The following is a 20,755-nucleotide window of genomic DNA, read 5'->3' on the forward strand; positions in this document are numbered from 1 at the left end:
CAGGACTATTACAGAGGCCCTGCGGGAGGCGATTATACTCATACAAGCCCATAGGTGTTGTAAAGGCAGAGTACTTTCTGTCATCCTCGTGTAGTGGCATGTTATAAAACCCTGAGGTTAGATCCATAGTACTAAACAAGGAGTTACCTCCAAGTGCAGCTAAGCAGTCGGCCTGGTGAGGGAGAGGGTGAGCATCCTTCAGGGTCCTCTTGTTCAGCCAGCGAAAGTCTGTACAGATACGGAGATCTCCGTTCTTTTTCCATACAAGAACCAACGGAGATGCATATTCACTGGTTGACTTCCTGATTATATCTTTCTCCTCCATCTCACTCAGTACTTGGCGCAACTTCTGATACTGACTGGGGGGCACTCGTCTGAATGGGAGCCGGAATGGCCTGTGATCTGAGAGGTGAATGCGATGTATGAAGCCCTTTGCCTCTCCACAATCCAGGTGATGGCGTGAGAAGATGTCCTTGTAGCGCACAACCAGGTCAGCCATCTTGCTTCTACACTGTTCAGACACGTCACAGGAGTGTATGTCGAGCCCACTCAATCCCATGTACTTCAGTTCCTCATCAACAGTGCGGGCCGCATTTTCACTGGACGGGGTTACTTGACAGCAACTGAGTAGTGGGACCTCAGCAGGTCCGGTCTCATCCATGTCCTCGAGCGCAATGCAGGAGAAGACATCGGCCAATTTAGCATTGCGTCTTACCAAGACGGGCCTGTCGGACGAGTTGATCAGCTTCAATGGAACCCATCCGTCTCCCCACAAAGGAGTAACAACTCTGGCCACCAGAACCCCTCTTGGAGCTGAGCGACACGATGTGGGCTCTGTCATCACAGCGCTACCAGGAGACACAATAGTGGACTTGGGTAGCTTGCCCCACATCAGGTACTCCCGACCAGGCTCAAGACACACGGCTGAGTTGCACCTGACTGTGCCTATCTTGTCAGGTATGACGTCACCTCGCCAACGGTTCAGACCAGCGAGCATCGAGAGAAACTGTTCAGATTCTGGATCGCCAGCAGGACAGGGCGTAGACACAGCCTTCCAGTAGCCATCACATTGCTTATACTGCCGGAGGATATATTTAATAACATTGGTGCCTAGTATCAACTCATCATGCTGGCCTTCAACTACCAGAGTGGGAACCATAATCCTACAGCCATACACCTCCATTTCCACGTTGAAAGCTGACTCAGGCTTGACACGGCGACCACCACAGCCAACAAGCACCACATTTGAACTGAACTGGTTATGCTCTGTAGCAACTCCAACCTCTCTAAGCTTTCCCTCTGCCGTCTTACTCATTGTACAAGCCATAGACCCACTGTCTAGCATAGCATTTAGAGTCACTGTATTACCAACTGTCACAGGTGTGTAGAAAAGGCTGTCACTACCACTAATTGTATGCGTATTCTGATAAACAATATCTTCAGAGTTATCACTTGAGCTTTTGAGAGCTATATACACTGTCTCAGCACTAGATTCGTCCTCACAATGGGAGTTTACTTGGCGACCTATACTTTCTCCCTCTGAATACAGGCCACCTAGTTTCCCTGAGGCTGAGGTGCTCGGGACGACCTGGTGGGACACTCAACTTTTGTGTGACCTGGGGCTAAACAGACAAAGCACAGCTTCTCTGACATGCAGTGTGAGATGGTAGTGTGTCTACTGTCATCACAGACTCGGCAGGCCTTCTCACGGGCGCCACCCTGGTATCTTCCGCCACGAGGAGCACTGTCACGCTGCTGCACTTTCCCCATCATCTGCTCCAGCCTCTCCATAATGCGAGCAAGAATCCTGTCTTCAGATTGCTGAGTGTTCTGGGCCACAGCAGTCGCGGAGGAGTGGCACGGAAGCTGGCCTAAAGCATGGTCCTGGGAAGGAATGAGGGTAGAAGGCGGACACTGTGTGTGGTACACTGGACTATGGGCAGGAGAAGGGTGGTACTGGGTGGAACACTGCTCAGACACAGACTGAATCGAAGGCTCTGGATGAGACTGCACAGTGTGGAGGGCGGTGGCATGGCTCTTCAATGGCACAAAACTACCGGTCCTGCCAGAGGCTCTCAGCTCTCTCTGATAATGATCAATCTTCAACTGTATGTCTCGTGAGCTCCACTCCTCAATAGCCTTGCATTCCAGAATACGGGATAGTCCAGAGTCCGGGCAATGCCTGACAAACATCCATGCTACCTCTTCACCCACGTTCTCCATCCTCCTACCTTGTCTGCGAAGGCCCTCACCAGCTACATCAGCTGCTTTGTTGATCCTTAACCAGTAGTCTACAGGGTTCTCATTGGGTCTGGGTAGAGTGGCATAGAAATCTGACAACGGGAGGCATGATGACACATCACTGAAGTACTTGAGAAGGATATCATAGATGAGATCAGGGTTCTGCTTCACATCAAGTGTCTGATCGCTTCGCAAACCAACCCTCACAACATCCTTTGCCTTACCCATCAGCCTTGCCAGTATCTCCTCAGCCTGTTCATGCATTGGACATTTCTGCTTTCTCAGATAAGCTTTAGACATGTCAATCCAGTCCTGGACTGAACACTTATCAGAACTATCACCTCGGAACATTGGTGGTTCCCTGTCTGATGTTACATTCACAGTAACGCACGGAACCTCCTGTCTAACAACATTAGGATCAGTTACAGGATCTGGAGGCGATGTGCAGTTGAGGTGTGCACTGCTCATACTACTTGAGTGAACTACACCAGCTGAAATTAACTTGGTTACAATGGACTCGCCAATCTGAGCACCTAGCTGACCCATCATGTCTGAAAGGTGATGAAGAGCTTCAGTGTCATTAACACTGGGTGTGGATGTGGGAGGAGCCTCCCCTGTAAACTGTCCGACAGCAGCACAACCTGGGTCCTGACCTGACCCTGTGCCTCTACCACTGTCAGTAAACAACTGGGAACACCCCACCTCCCTACTATTGACAGCACTGTCAATGTCAATGTCTATGACAGCACTGTCTGCTCTGCTCTGACATGCCCCCCATGCACCCCTCCCCATAGGCAACACTGGACTGGCAAAAATCTCATCATTAAAACCTGGCCTCTGAGCCATAGTGGTACAGACTTGCGTTGTGTAATATTACTGAATGAAAAAAAATAATAATAATAATAATAATGTTTAAAAAAAATATAAAGTTACAGCAGGACATAAAAACCAAAACAATCAAAGCACTTTTTAAACTGATATAATCACAGACCTCAGACTGAATGACCATTTACTATAATACTCTGACTACACTTGATCTATCACACTAAGACCTGGCATCCACGCAGCATCCACGGAGATCGGCGTTCAGCTGATCTTGAGATCCGTGTCACGGCACCAGTGTAACGATAGTCAAACAGCCAAACTTCTTTCAATCAATCCTTTTATTTGACCTGCAGAGAAGACATATAGAACACAATTCTTCTCTGGTCTGCTTGTGAATCCATTAAGATGGCGGCTTCGTTCTCCACCACCGTCTATGTACATTTCACATCAGGACAATTTGTTCACAGAAAGAACACAAACTTCCCTCAAACATTACAAATAACAATTACAAACAACATGTGGAGCGACATACCTGCAGAGAAGACATATAGAACACAATTCTTCTCTGGTCTGCTTGTGAATCTGCACGTTCAAAACAACATACAATAAATGTTCTGTTTCACATCATCACAATACATCACATCATCACAATACATGTAAAAACAAACAGCACAGTACTACACCAACACCTTCACCCTACATTACAAGATTCTCCATACAAACAACAAAACACGAGGAGCATTTCACATCACGCACATACCCATTAAGATGGCGGCTTCGTTCTGGCACCACCGCAAGTACGGCAACAAGAGAAGGACAAAAGAACGTGCAGACCTGCAGTACACCCAAACTCCAAAGGGGGGCTCCAACAACAAACAGGGCTGCTCAAAGCACGGCGAAACTCATCTACATTCACCACAACTAAACATATATTCCCAACTCTGTTACACCAGCGCACTTCATTAACATATGAACACTCCCACAATGAGTAATATATGCACGGGAGTCTTACGTCTTATGTGTGGGCGCCTAGCGACACCTGCATAATAGCAGTAGCGCGTATGAAGCGCATAATAAGGGTGGCGGTAGGTCTTAACCTGGCGGTGCGTCTTAATTAAGACTTAAGACGGCAAGTTAAGAAGTGCATAATAGGGCCCCTGGTGTCATGCAAGGAGTTGAGGGAGGGCAAGGGACAGCCGATCACCCTCTCTGCTGAACGTATCACCCGCCGCAACTTGGCCTTGTCCTTGGTTGTTGCAGCAGGGAACCAGGTGATGATGGAGTGGGTGAGGATGGACTCTATGATGGCCGTGTAGAACTGGACCATCATGGACCTCGGCAGCCTGAATTTCCTCAGCTGCCGGAGGAAGAACATCCTCATATATATATACAGTATTTTAAAGAAGACACAAGAAGCCAACAGAAGCCATTATATTACATTATAGTTATAGTGAAACTTTATATATATGTTTATAGAATGTTTCACTATAATTCTAATGTAATAATAATTACCAATAATGGCTTCTGTTGGCTTCTTGTGTCTTCTATAAAATAATGATACAAAGATAGAAACTGACAGTAAAAAACACTTATCAGAAACCATTATCACCTTCTCCTTAATGAGCTTAAAAACCAATCAATCCTCAACAATAACAACTTCACCACCACTTCAACACCTGCCCACTGTACCACATACGCATCTGTGCAATAAAAAATAAAAATAAAAAGCGCTCGCCACATTCAGACACATGAGGATAACACTGTAACACACATTCAGACACATATCAGGATAACACTGTAACACACATTCAGACACATATCAGGATAACACTGTAACACACATTCAGACACATATCAGGATAACACTGTAACACACATTCAGACACATATCAGGATAACACTGTAACACACATTCAGACACATATCAGGATAACACTGTAACACACATTCACACACATGAGGATAACACTGTAACACACATTCAGACACATGAGGATAACACTGTAACACACATTCAGACACATATGAGGATAACACTGTAACACACATTCAGACACATATCAGGATAACACTGTAACACACATTCAGACACATATCAGGATAACACTGTAACACACATTCAGACACATATGAGGATAACACTGTAACACACATTCAGACACATATGAGGATAACACTGTAACACACATTCACACACATGAGGATAACACTGTAACACACATTCAGACACATATCAGGATGACACTGTAACACACATTCAGACACATGAGGATAACACTGTAACACACATTCACACATGAGGATAACACTGTAACACACATTCAGACACATATCAGGATGACACTGTAACACACATTCAGACACATATCAGGATAACACTGTAACACACATTCACACACATGAGGATAACACTGTAACACACATTCAGACACATGAGGATAACACTGTAACACACATTCAGACACATATGAGGATAACACTGTAACACACATTCAGACACATATCAGGATAACACTGTAACACACATTCAGACACATATCAGGATAACACTGTAACACACATTCAGACACATATGAGGATAACACTGTAACACACATTCAGACACATATGAGGATAACACTGTAACACACATTCACACACATGAGGATAACACTGTAACACACATTCAGACACATATCAGGATGACACTGTAACACACATTCAGACACATGAGGATAACACTGTAACACACATTCACACATGAGGATAACACTGTAACACACATTCAGACACATATCAGGATAACCCTGTAAAGGCGGCTACACACTAGACGATTTTAACCCCGATTTAGCTGTCGCCGACCAGTTTTTGCGGTCGGCGACAAAATCCTCCAGTCGTTGCAAACCCGGGTCTCCGACGCTCGTTTAATGTGACAGGCTCAGAGACGCAATCGGAGGACCGCCGATCCCGTCGTTAGGGCCGTCGCAGGGCTCCAGATCTTTTCAAACATGTTTCATTTTATCGGCCGACGGAATCTACATTCTGCTAGTCTGAGATGGGCAACGCCCCGTGTGGACAGCACAGCCAATGAGAGGTCGAGGAAATGCAGCGCGGAAGTGGACAGCACAGGTAATGAGAGGTCGAGGAAATGCAGCGCGGAGGAGGCGTGAAAGTAGAAATGGCTCCGAAGAAAAAAGTTGCCAGCGCTCGGTGGAGTGAACAGATGGAAGGAAGGCTCATTGAACTGTGGCAGGACCATCAGTGCCTGTTCGATTTGTCTTGCCCAGACTACCACAACCGTCTCGAAAAAGAGAAGAGCTGGAGAGAAATTGCTACGATCCTACAACAACCAGGTGAGCTAACAAGCTAGCTAGCGAAACTCGCTAAACACTAGTCTATAGCTTCACGTGAGCACTAGGCTATTTGAGCCTGCCCCGCAGGGTTGGAGAAATGGGATCACTATTACATGTGTCAGACATGTCCACCTCTACATCTAGATCTATGACAACAACAGTTGACATGTCAGCTATCCACCCCAGCTTGCCTGAAAATAAAGTCCAGCTGTAACAGCTAACAACAATATTATTAAACAATCAATATAGAGAGGGAGGAAAATGGATGGAGTGGGAGGAAGGAGAGAGGGAGTGAGAGGGGAAGAGGGAGGGAGAGAGATGGAGGAGGGAGAGACAGAGGTAGGGAGGGAGGGCAAGGGAGCATGTGCATTAAAATAAATATCTGTGCCCCAATTGTCCATTCTTCTGTTTGAAATGAGCACTTGGCTGATGATGGAACATAATTATGTTCATAACGCTCATGCATGCAAATACAATGACAATACCTCTTGTAATGTTTTTTTTTTCTTTTCAGTTGAGGAGGTGAAGACCAGGGCCACATCTTTGAGGACCCAATATACACGTCTGCTGAAACCACAGGCAAGTGGGAGTGGGACCAAGAATCCAACAAATCTACACAATAGCAAGAGCTCTCACGAACCACAAAACACTTATTTCACATGTCTGCACGGTCACCTTGTGAATGTAGCATTTGATGGCATATTACACTTTTTTCTCTCCCTCCTCTATTCTAGCTTGGTGGGTCAATCCGAGACATGCTGGATGAAGAGGAACATGATGTCCAGTGTGACATGTCGGAGACTTCATCAAGATCTGTGGCATCAGTTGACACGTCAGCCATCATGCCTGAATCACGACCTGGTACCCCTTTTGATTCAGATGGTGAGGAAAGTCATCAGCCTCCCGCCTCATCCACTGCCAGCTTGCCTGTAAAGATGCCCTCAAAGAAACGCTGCAAAGAGAAACACACAGAGCGTGACATCGAGCTCCAGAAGCGTGCTACCTTAAAGGAGATGTCGGCAAAAGTCCTGGCTATCGGTGCCAAGCAGTGCGATAATCCAGAGGCTTCATTTGGAAATCAGGTTGCAATTGAACTTAGGCAAATAAATGACCCATCAATCAAAACAAGGGTCAAAAGAAACATCATGACACTGCTGTATGATGCCCAGGACTCTGAAATGTATGCATCTCACCCACACACCTTGGCACCAACACAACCCCTACCACACCACCTTCAGTACATGCCACCTCAGGTTCCTCAGCCATCTTTTACTCAGAGGCTATACGACTCTGACAATTGACATGTAATTCAAGGCGTTTACAAAATCTGCACTACTATATTTGTTGTTTACAATTACTTTACACTATTTGTTAGCGTTGTTTTTTCATGCAGTTGCACTGCTTTTGAAGATACTTGTTGAAATGTTGACCTTGTTTTATGCCAGTTTTATGGCTGTGCCATGTTGTATTCAGGTTCACCGTGTTATTGATGAGTGAAACTGCTTTTGAAGATACACAAGAATGTTGACCTTGATTTATGCCAGTTTTGTTGCTGTGCCATTTTTTATTCAGGTATGTTTTGAGTTTTGAAAGAAACATCTGTACAATAAAATGTCAATGAGAAAAAAGCCTTTGCACTTTATTGAAAAAAGTAAGTATAAATTGTCATCACACATTCTTTGATTGTTCAGATTCCACATTGTGAGACATTAGGCCATTTATTTACACATGGTTGCCTCCCAATAGGCCTAAAACTAAACAGTGTCCTTGGCTTAAATGTGTTCCTCCTGCCATGGAACCTCACCCGCAGGCGAAGCTAAATCATCCTTAAGCAGGTTGCGTTGTTCTTTTGCACTGATTGTGGGGTTGCGTCCCCTTCCAGGCTCCACTGGCTGCAGATTTCCTGATCCATGTCTCCTCCAGCCTCCCTCGATGACCCTGTGGTCCGCATCCACCCAGTCTGCAAAGGCTGGTGGCATGTATGCCTCAGACCTGCACTCTCGGAGATAGTTGTGTATGCAGAGAGAGGCCATGGTTATCTTTGTAACCTTCTCCGGTTCAAGGCAGATGGTGGACCTAAACACCCTCAACCTGTTAGCCAGGATGCCAAAGGCATTTTCGACCACTCTCCGCGCCCTTGAGAGGCGGTAATTGAAAATGCGTTGGTCGTGGTCCATCTGTCGAAATGGATAGGGCTTCATCAGGTCCGTCCGTAGAGGTAGAGGGTATGCCTCATCCCCCACAAACATGTAGGGAACTACAGCACTGGAGTTGGGCAGTGGCTCAGGAGGCGGAACATTTAGGAGGCTCTGGTCCATTGCTTTTCTGAGGTCAGAGTGGGCAAACAGTCCAGCATCAGAGACCCTGCCCTGGGCGCCCACGTTGGCATAGATGAACTTATAGTTTGCATCCACGGCAGCCATCATGAGGACAGAGAACCTTGATTTGTAGTTGTAATATATACTACCACTGCTCGTTGGGGGTTGTATGTGTGCTTGCCGTCGAGGGCACCAAGGCAGTGCGGAAACTGCCATTTATCTTCAAAATCTTTGGCAATTGCTCGCCATTCAGCTTCCGATGCTGGTGTCTGAGGATAAAAGGGAGGAGAATATTAGATTGAACTGAAAAACAGGTTTGTATTGTAGGATTTAGAACACCGGGTTATGTCTGTAGTGCTCTGTGGTGACCAAAGCCTACCGTCAGGAAATCTTCCTTCAAGACCAGATGCAGGGCTTCGCAGGTCTCCACAACAATGCTGGACACAGTGCTGCTCCCAATTCGGTATTGGAAGCTGAGTGATTTGAAGGTTTCACCTTCATGAGAAAATACAAGTTCAGCCAACATATAATGCACACATTTGAAATGTAGGCTATAATATGCTACAGTATTATAACATGATAATGTGAAATTGTTATGATATAGGCCTACCCACCGGTTGCCAAAAATCGAAGGGTCAAAGACAGACGCTCTCTTGCAGTAATTGCCCTTCTCATTTTGGTGTCCTGCTTTGTGATGAGGCAAACAACCTTCCCCAGCAGGTAATCAAACTCATCTTCTGTCATCCGTAGCAGCTCCCTGAACCCAGTCCTATCATTCATCTATTATTGGGAAGATGGGAGGGAGAGGAGCACAATATAGCCTATTAGAGCTAAAAATGTCAGCTGGCAAATATGCACAAAGTAATGTTTGCTCTAATAACACGTCATATTCTCAAATAGTAGTAGCTAGTCAGCTAGTGCTACACAACTTAGCAAGCTATTTAAACAGGCCAGTCTTGCTAAACATACCGTTTCTCAATGGGACTTACCTCCAACTCTCTCTGCAGAACTGACAACCCATGCTGTCCACGTCTCGCCAACCACTCTCTTGTCCAAATTCGACGTTTGGCCCTTTTCCTTTTCGGTTTTTCTGAGCAAATAAATGCACATGCAACAAGTGCAGCTAATTGTTGTTGCGTGTCAAGCTCCATCTTGTTTTGACAGCTGTCAACGTCTTGTCATCATGTGCTGATATCGCGACACTACAGCTTGGCGAATCGTCCTGACCAAGTGAAGAATCTTGTAGTCTGTGAGCCCCCGTCATTGCCACATCCTGTAGTCTGCGCTGTGCTGCGACGTCTGCGCGCCGCTGAGACACGGACACCAGCACGACGGTCGTTTAGTGTGAGAGGCTCAGCGATGTTACAACTTGAAAAGTCGTCTAGTGTGTAGCCGCCCTTAATAAATGACCTTCAGTCTCAGCACTGTGTGCGTTTATTGATCCGCCATTTTAGTTCCACATCCTGTTCGTTGGGCTTCTTCTTCTTCTTCTTCTCAGTTTGAAGGTTTGCGACCAACTTAAGGCGCATTACCGCCACCTAGCGGACTGTGTATGGACCTGTTCGTTGGTCTCACGGGAATAGCTGACGTCTCTCCTAACCTAAGGCATCATCTTTGTATTTTGTTTGTGTATCATATTTGTATTTCCCAAAAAATGTAAAGCACTTTGAATTGCCCCTGTTGTATGAAAAATGCTATACAAATAAACTTCAGACGTCATAAAGACGTCAGTTATTCTCGCGAGACCAGGAAACGGGATGTGGAACTAAAATGGCGGATCAGTAAACGCACACAGTGCTGAGACTGAAGACAACACGAGTCATTTATTAAGTTTATAACTGTGCTAGAGGGCAAACATTACAACATGTTCACTTATTACACAAAGACTGGGAAAGCGACACTAGCTTGAACAACAACGGAGGCGCCGACCTGACGGTAGGAGTTGGAGTGATTGATAAAATGCTGGTGGAAAGCGTCACTTATTCTGTTTGTATCCATATGATGTTAGACTTGGATAAAAGTTGATGACGTTGACAGGGAGAGGAACTATTTATTGTGATTTAACTGCTTTCCAATATGTAGTTGGATCACCGCCAGAATCAGAGATGGTGTTTAAATAGTAACTTGATTTAGACTTTATAATCATGGCAGTACATCTATTTCTGAGCTGAAGGATAGTCTATCAGTACATCTGGCTTCAGGACAAGCGTGGTTTCTGTCCTGAATTAATCCAGAGAGCTCAGTAAAGTAGCATGGGTTTCTACCTTTTAACTGGAGACAGCTTACCGGAATACACAAAGAGGGAAAAGTGCAGCTCAGCATCAGGAATATAGGAAACACTGGGTAGATCTCACAGATACTAGGGTTGGGCGATTTGACGGTTGTACCGTAAACCCCGGCTTTTGAAAATAGCAACGGTTTTTGTCAATACCACTATAAAACGGTCATAAATCGTTTTATATAAAATAAACGCCTTAATAAAAACGGCCATGCATTTTACACACATTGTTCTCATTACCGTAATTCCTAAACAAAATGTGCTATCAAAACAATTCCCACGGTTCCATGTAGGGTAATACGGCAATTCAAAGCACGAAGCGTAGGGTATTTTCCTTTTGGTCTCTTGAAAAAGAGGGGGCTACATATTAAAGAGCTGTAATTTCTACACCCTTCCTCCAATTTGGATATTAATACCCTCAAATTAAAGAGGTATTTGAGTCTGCACTTAAGGCCATATTCATTCTATAACTGTAAGTTTTGAAATCTGTATGTTTTACTAAACAGCTTAAATAACAACAATTCTGACAGAGTCCAATATATGGACCTAACTGTAGCTTGGCTACTGTTTTCCACTTCTGATGATTACAAATTACATTTCTTCACTCTTGTTTTAATATTTTGATCATCTTCATTCGTAGGATTCCCTGCACTGCGAACTCCCCATCTGGGCAATGATGGAGGCTTCTGCTTATTCAGTGTCAGAGAGCCAGAGGACACACCTTGGGTCCCCTGATGCAGAGACAGAAGGACAGAACCACCGGAAGGACAATCTTATTAGGCTCCAGCCACCACCACCACCTCCCACCCACAGTAGGAACCATCACTCTCCCAACATTAAAGAAGAGTACGACACACCGTGGGATATGTTTTTACGGCACTACATCAAAAACCAAAAGGCCAAAGATGAGATGCTCAGCACAAATGCCTCAGGGCAAGATGCACATGCTCTTAAAGAGAGGCATCGACTCTCTGAAGCACCGAATGACATGGATAGTGACAGTAATGACATGGATAGTGACAGTAAAGCCAGTTCAGCGGTCAAGACTAGAGGTCAAGAGGTCGAAGAGCGCTATCGTGATGACGACATGCGCCAGTGCTACGTCCAGTGTGGGAAGAAACTAAACATGGAGGATATTGTGAAAATACGGCAGCAAATTAGAAAAGGAGGACAACACCATTGTGGAACAACTGATCAGTAAGTCATACACATGCTGTGAATCCTGTCCACAAGTAGCCTATTGTGTTCAATAATTCACCATAGGGTGCCAGGTGTACAGTATGCTAATGGTGGTCATTGAATTGATATGATGAATTATACTGCCAGGTGCATAACTATAATCTTAGCCAAGTCATTGTATTAGCTCAGTATTTACACATTTCAGCAGCAGCTAAACAGTTGGTAATTAAAGGGCAGTCAAGCGTGCAAAGTCCACGCCCACACAGCCCTCTGTCTGACCAGGAAGTTGAGCCTAACTAGAAGATTATTGTAATTTTTTCTTGGACACAAAATACAATTGGAACCATTTAATGTCTACTTTCCAGACCCTTTAATTACAAAGAAATGCAATCAGTAATCCATAGATTATTGCATGTTTAGTCTTGATGGGCTTTAATTGAACTGGTTGGCTGTCAATTGACTCTGCACTGTTTGTGCCTCCACTGTTTCTAGATGCAGGTCCTCTTCAGCTCATGTAACCATGTATGAACCAGAGTCCACAGAGTCCCCCGGATCTGGCTGTGGTTCTCCAGCCCTGAAAATCACATGGTGGGGTCCAGAGATGGTGGCAGTGAAGCTGGAGGAAGAAGATGGAGAGGAGAATGGTGTGATGGTGAAAGAAGAAGTGGAGGAGAAGAGAGTGATGGTGAAAGAAGAAGATGGAGGTGCAGCTGTAATGCAGAAGGGTGTGATGGTGAAAGAAGAAGATGGAGGAGAAGAAATGAGGGAGGAGGGAGTGATGGTGAAACAAGAGGTCGAAGTAGAAGTGGAGATTGAAGACACGGATGGTAAGTCTTTGTTGTATAGTGGTGAGGGTCATTGCACTGCTGTAAAATCAATGCTGCCAGTGGCAAGGCAAGTTTATTTGTAGTGTTGTTCCGATACCGATACTAGTATCGGCATGGCCACCGATACGCACAAAAATGCTGGTATCGGTATCGGCGAGTACTTTACAAAAACACATTTTTTTTTTTTTTTTTTACTTAAGTTTTACAAAAACTTTACGAGTTTTACAAAGGTTTTGAGCAGTGCCAGACTAAGTGTTAGCAATAATTTTACATCGAGGTGAGTATGCGGCTCAAAAAACATGTTTTTTTGTTTTGTTTTTTCAAACGCCGTGGTATCGGATCGGTACTCGGTATCGGCAAGTACTGCACGGTCAGGTATCGGTATCGGTATCGGGATCAAAAAATGGTATCGGAACAACACTATTTATTTGTATGGCACATTTCATACAACAGGGGCAATTCAAAGTGCTTTACATCCATTATTTAAAAATACAGCAAGAGGAGCATAGCAAGAAAATAAAAACGACTGAATTAAAGCAAATATAAGAGGTAAATAGATAAAACATTTAATAAGACAATAGTTCATGGATAAAAGACATTGATAGAAGTGTTTAATCATAACTGCTGCAAAACATGAAGGTTTTTAGCTTAGATTTAAATATGTTTAGGGTTTGTGCCTGTTTGACTTCTTCAGGGAGTTTGTTCCAGGAGCATACAGCAGCTGACCTTAGGGGCCTTAGGGAATACAGGGTGGGAGGAGATCTGATATGAATATAGGGAGGGAGGAGATCTGATATGAATATAGGGTGGGAGGAGATCTGATATGAATATAGGGTGGGAGGAGATCTGATATGAATATAGGGAGGGAGGAGATCTGATATGAATACAGGGTGGGAGGAGATCTGATATGAATATAGGGTGGAAGGACATCTGATATGAATATAGGGTGGAAGGACATCTGATATGAATATAGGGTGGGAGGACATCTGATATGAATACAGGGTCACGGTGGGAGGACATCTGATATGAATACAGGGTCACGGTGGGAGGACATCTGATATGCATTTTGGTCCAAGACCATTTTCTGTGAGAGACTGGTAGCCAGTGTAGGGATCTCAGGAAAATACACGATACAGAGCCCAATATGATCGATCCACCAGAATTCAAACACATTCATTCACTACTCAACAACGTGCTAATGAATGTTCCCTTAAAGTTGCTTGCGTTTTGCGTCAACATAAAACATTTACTGACGGTCAAGGAGTGCATGAGTGGTAGCTGAAACCTTCCTTGAGGGGAAACAAAAATAAGAGTTTTGTGAAAAGATCAAGCAGATACCGATGTACCTATTTTTTATTTAACCTTTATTTATACAGGTAAAAAACACATTGAGCCCCAAGGGCTCATTTTCAAGTGTGACCTGTTCACAGGCATACAACAACAACATCCACCACAAACAAATACAATACAAAACCTGGCCTACATAGTATAAAACTAAACTAAAACTACATAGTCTAAAACTAAAACTAGTCTAAAACAGTCTAAGATAATCTAAAACTAAAGTAAAACTACAAAACCTAAAACTAGACAGCTAAAGAGCTAGGGACAGGGAGGGGTCAGTAATGGGCAAAAGGGAGGGTCAACTTAATTGCAGTGTGGGCACTGCGACACCATACTGGGGCGCAGTATTCACTAGTTGAATAAACGAGGGCTAGGGCTGCCGTGCGCAAGGTCCTTGGGTCCTTGGGATTTGTAAATGAAAATATACCAGTGAAGGGTTCGGCGGATAGAGAGAGATGACCAGTTAACCAGAGAGTATAGCACACAGTGATGCATAAGGGGTTTACAGCCTTTATCTGTACACCTATGTACCTACAGATACCTACGTCAGCATCATCAGCCACAAGGGAAACCGAAATATTAACCCAGAACATGCTAGCAAAACAGAAGAGAAAGGGAAACTGAAGCTACACTTTATATTTCGTTTTTTTATTTATTTTTCAAAAATTAAGCACTTTATTTTAAGATGCACATTTTTCAAAAGCTCTATGTATCTTTACATTTAAATGCAGCCCTTATTTTACATGAGAAAATAACATGTATTAGTACTTCAAAGTCAAAATCTACAATATTGTTGAAATATTATTGAATTGTACTTTAATATTTATATGTACTATATGTATATATGTTACGGTGCATGTGGGAATACGGTACATGTGGGAAAACTAGGGTTAGGGTTAGGTGCTACGTCGACTTGGTACATGCTAGCATGTCTAACCCTACCCCTAATCCTAACCCTAACCCTAACCGTAGCACCCTAGCCCTAACCCTAGTTTTCCCACATGTACCGTATTCCCACATGTACCTTAACATATATAAACCCCTCAAAAAAAGTTCGGAAACATTATTTTGGTTGATTAATCCTCCCCTTTAATAATACCAATTGGTTATTTTATATCGTTGGAAAGCCTGATTAGTCACCTGTACAACGAGGTACAACTTGTAGGGATCATGCATTCATTGAATGAACAACACAGCTAAACATGTGGGTAGCGGCCCAAAAATATTTGCCAAAATCCCCTATATTCTTCTGTTGGTATTCACTCTCGTTTTGAGTTGCTTGGTGGATTGGATTATTGCACTCTCCCACAGTAATAAGGAAAAAACAACACATATTGGCAATTTTTACACTTTATTCATTTCACACTGTCAGGGACCTCAGTAACGTGTGGAAGATCCATACGCAGTCACAACAGCTTGGCACCTCCTCCTCATGCTGGTCACCAGCCTGGTCACACACTGCTGTGGGACGGCATCCCATTCCTCAACCAGGATTTGCCGCAAGTCAGCCGACATGGTTGCGTTGGTCACTCTGGCACGTACAGCACACCCAAGCTGATCCCACAAGTGTTCGATTGGGTTGAGGTCTGGGGCCTCATTTATGGTGCTTTTCCATCTGGGTCCCGCTTTAGTGCAGTTCGCATCACTTCGGGGTCAGGTCGGGTCACTTTTGATCTGTTCTGGTTTCCATTATACACACAGACCCGGAGCTAGTAGGAGGAGTAGACGATAGTAGGCGGAGTTACGCGTCACACGCAGCCTGGCAAAAAGCTTCCGGGTGTACACAGCAACAGCAGTGATTTTTTGGGAGAGAAAGAGAAAGAGAGAGAGGAAGCTATGTACACATAATAAAGTCATGTTTTTTGAACCCTTAAAACCACTGCCTTCACTTGTCTGCTTTATGAACTGTAGTATCATCATCGGGAAACGCCGACAAGACGCGAATCTACCGGAATTTGACTCATGACACAGCCGGTGTTATTCACAGACAAACACGGTGCCGTTTGCGGGTTAATAACTTCGGTTTACCGGGGGTTAGGATAACAATTCAAACGTGTCCGGAAAGAGGAGAAGCCAGGGAATTCAAACGTTTTTGAATGGAGTCGATCCTCCACTCCTATCACCGTGGACACAGCGCGGAGCGAATTCCCTGTTAAAACCGGCATTTGACTCATGAGTGAATGGTGAAAATGGCTGGACGGCTGCGGGCGAACTCCCGGTTCATCGAGTTTACGGTTAAAAGCATAACTTCTCGGGGTGTCAGCGCGGTGGTTAAGGGCTCAAAATGACCGTAGACAGATGGTGAAGTTAGCAAAGGAGTATTGTGTTTTTTTACCACCTCCACAGCCGGTGTTATTCACGGACAAACACGGTGCATAATAGCGATTTTTGTGTTGTGCTTGTTGTAAATAAAAGTTATATGATTCATTGAAATGACATTAAACTAAGATAATACGATGGTCAGCATAATTTTCCGAATCTTTATTAATAAGCTATTACAGAAAATGTAGTGACATTTTCCTAGTGAATGTGGTATTTTCAAGATGGTGGTTGTGAAGAAATAATATGGGATGGGACATGGGATGACGATTGTCCATTGACCAATCAACGGTGTGCAGCGTCACACGTCACACGCAGCCTGGCAAAGACACCCGGATATGAAATTAAAAGACCCTGCTCGGATGTGGGACCTGGGACCGAAGCGACCTGGACCGACGAATGGAAAAGGGGACCGAAGCGGGCTGACCTGGGTCAGCACCAGGTCAGCACCAGGTCTGCAACGTAGTGGAAAAGTGCCATTATAAAGCGTTGCTTACCTACGCTTTGCGTACCTACGCACCTTTGCAAAGCAAGAACATTTCCGTCACCAACATTCGGATTTATAAAACGGTGCGCACGCCAGTGGAATTTGCAAGTTCCACGCCTGCTTCCAATCAACTCTGTTGCACACGTGAACAAGCGTCTTGTCCCACCCTTTTTGACGCCCATAGTTGCCTATAATAATAATAACTTTTTATTTCTATAGCACTTTTCCTGCAAACGTTGCATATAAATGGTCAGTCAAACGGCCGACAGAACGCAGAAAAAAAATACTTTTCACCCAATCAGTCAATTTCCGCGCAACGAACGTTCTCGCCAGACCATATATAACATGTTCCAGACTGCATCGACAACGGAATCAGTTTAAACGTGATTCGTCCTACTGTTTACCTTATTATTTATGATAATATCATAACATCCACGTATTGGTATAATATGTATAATAATTACAGATCCAATTAAATATGATTCCCGATTAAACTACAACATTTGAGTTTTTTTTTGCAAAAACAGATTCCTCGCTTTGTAGTTATTATACTAAATAATTTCTCTTTTAGATTAGATTAGATTCAACCTTATTGTCAGTGAGAAGTACTAAGACAAGGAAACGCAGATGCATTTCATGATCGTCGCCCCAGACCGAGGGCGATTGATGGTTATTTTGTCTTTCTGTCATTTTCAAATAATCGCACAACAGTTGTCTCCTTCTCAACAAGCTGCTTGCTGATGGTCTTGTAGCCCATTCCAGCCTTGTGCAGGTCTACAATCTTGTCCCTGACGTCCTTATACAACTTTTTGGTCTTGCCCATGATGGAGAGGTTAGAATCTGATTGATTGATTCTGTGACTTGCGTACGTACATGCGTACGTAAATCCTCCCGCAAATTTGGGATTTATAAAAAAGGAACTTGGCGTGAAACTGTGCGCACCTCTAAGCACACTGGGACCCATGCGTACGCATAGTAACTGGAGAAATGAGCAACTGCGACTCCGCTGGCAGAAGGATGAAAGAGGAGAAACGCTTTGAAATGGATACCATTTCCACCGACATAAGAAATATTGCCTCTCACGTATTATGAAGGAGTGCACACAAAGGATACGTGCACACTACACATATCTTATTCGTCCTTGTCCTGTACGCATCACACTATATACATATGGAATGGAATGGACTTTATTTGTCATTGCTACAGTACAGGTACCAAACAACGAAATTTAGGAGGGGTGGCTCATATATCTTTACTGTACATATCATATTGATATTCATGCAAATATATTTACTTTTTACATAAATATTCATTGCACGTAGCGCGAGGTTGACCACCGTCCGCATTGACTTCACAGTAATGTACGTCTTCATAAGGGTAACGTTCCCGAGTCCAATGATTACAATATCCATACAGTGAAGAACATGAACAGGCCCACTGTAGACAACTATCATCCCCAAGTAGGCCTACACCCCATCCCTATGTATACGGACTACGAAAACTTTAAGCGCACAGATTACTGAACTATCTATTACTACTAGTTGCATCACTAGTGTATCCTGTCTTAGCTGTAATATTGTCACCTTTATCTTGTATTATGCCTATTGCCTTATGTCTTGTGCTGCCATGTCAGGAACCGAAGCCTACAAATTTTACTCTCTTAATGTAACGTAACAATAAACTTGAAACATGCTTGGCTTTTCTACAATGCAGGTTAGATGACGAACTGCATTTCCTTGTGACAACCTTGGTACTTGTCAATAAGATTGAATCTAATCTAAAAGAAAAAACATAATTTAACATAATAAATACAAAGGGAGATATGTTGTACAGTTTAATCGGGAATCATATTTAATTGAATCTGTAATTATTAAACAATACTTGAATGTTATGAAATGTATTATCATAAATAATAAGGTGAACACGTTGTCGATACAGTCTGGAACATAGATATTATAGGCTACGAGAGTTTCATGTGTTCGTTAAGCGGAACTACTGCGCAGAAATTGAGTGGGTGAATTATTTTTCGCCTTCTGACGGGCATTTCACTGACCAATAATAGGCAAAGCATGGGTGTTAAAAAGGGTGGGGCGAGACGCTCGTTCCCGTGCGCAACATTTAATTAGGGTTGATTGGGATAAAGGGAAGCAGGTGTGGGAAGAGTGGCCCGCAAATTCCACTTGCGTGCGTGCGCGTGCCGTACGCCTTTTATAAATCAGAATCCAAATGTTCTTGCTTTGCGTACGACGAAACTCTCTTCTCTCGTCTATATAATATCTATGTTCCAGACTGCTTCAACCATGGAGTCAGTTTAAACGTGATTCGTCCTACTGTTCACCTTACTATTCATGATAATACATGTCATAACATCCAAGTATTGTTTAATAATTACAGATTAAGTAAGACAAGATACACTGGTGGTGCAATTAGTAATAATAGATAGCTCAGTAATAAAGTGTGCGCTTAAAATGTTCGTAGTCCGTATAGATGGGGTGTGCTTGGGGATGATAGTCAATTGTCTAGTGGGCTTGTTCATGTTCTTCAATGTATGGATATTGCGATCATTGGACTTATCGGGACGTTACCCACTGAGCACTCGGGAACAGTGAATCAGGAACGGTGCTCAACTTGTCCAGCCTTGCGCTATGTGCAATGAATATTAATATACAAAGTTAATATATTTGCATGAATATCTATATACGAACAAAGATATATTTAGCTTACATTGTGATGGGTACAAGACGAGGGAGAATAAGATATGTGCAGTGTGCACGTATATTCTTTGTGTGCACTCACATAATATGTGAGGTAATATTTCGATTTATGTTGGTGGAAATTGTATCCATTTCAAAGCGTTTCTCCTGTTTCATCCTTCTGCCAGCAGAGTCGCAGTTGACATTTCTCGAGTTTCTATGCGTACGCATGGATCACAGTGTGCATAGCCTAGAGGTGCGCACAGTTTTTATAAATCCCAAAATTGCGGGAAAATTTGCTTACGCACCCTAGTGAGCGTACGCAAGCTTTATAAATGAGGCCCCTGGACTCACGGCAGGCCATTCCGCCCTCTCCACTCCCAAATTCTGGAGGTGCTCTGTGATGATCCTGGCTCTGTGGGGGCGAGCGTTGTCATCCTGGAGGATGGAGTTAGGTCCCAGAATCTGGAGATATGGGATCGCCAATGGCCCCAGAATATCATTCCTGTCAATTAGGTGCCATTCAGGTGCCAGTCACACACCTGTGACTGACATACACCTGCCAGCACTTGAAGCTCAAAACGAGAGTGAATACCAACAGAAGAATATTGCAGGGGATTTTGGCAAGAAATGTTGGCCCGCTACCCAACACGTTTAGCTGTGTTACTCATTCCTCGAATGCATGGTCCTTACAAGTTGTACCTCGTTGTAAAGGTGACTAATAAGGCTTTCCAACGATATAAAATACAATACCCATTGGTATTATTAAAGGGGAGGAAGAATCAGTTATAACATTGTCATAATAATAATAGTAATAACTTTTATTTGTATAGCGCTTTTCTTGCAAACGTTGCAGCTCATCATCAATATCACTCCCTTCAGAACTAACTTCAGAAACTTCTCCGCTGTTGCCAA

At 43.7% G+C, this 20,755-nt stretch overlaps 1 long non-coding RNA gene across 1 annotated transcript; it reads right to left on the bottom strand.

Annotated features, from left to right (window-relative positions):
* Positions 1-8,548: 8,548 nt before the first annotated feature.
* LOC308169724 lies at positions 8,549-9,455 on the bottom strand. The gene is made up of 3 exons (XR_013937769.1): positions 9,331-9,455; positions 9,096-9,211; positions 8,549-8,985 (listed from the first exon to the last, which is right to left on the bottom strand). It is a non-coding gene; the product is annotated as an uncharacterized lncRNA (long non-coding RNA).
* Positions 9,456-20,755: the final 11,300 nt, after the last annotated feature.

Source organism: Nansenia antarctica (genome assembly GCF_963989245.1).
Source record: "Nansenia antarctica genome assembly, chromosome: 13".
In the NCBI taxonomy this organism is placed as follows: Eukaryota; Metazoa; Chordata; class Actinopteri; order Argentiniformes; family Microstomatidae; genus Nansenia; species Nansenia antarctica.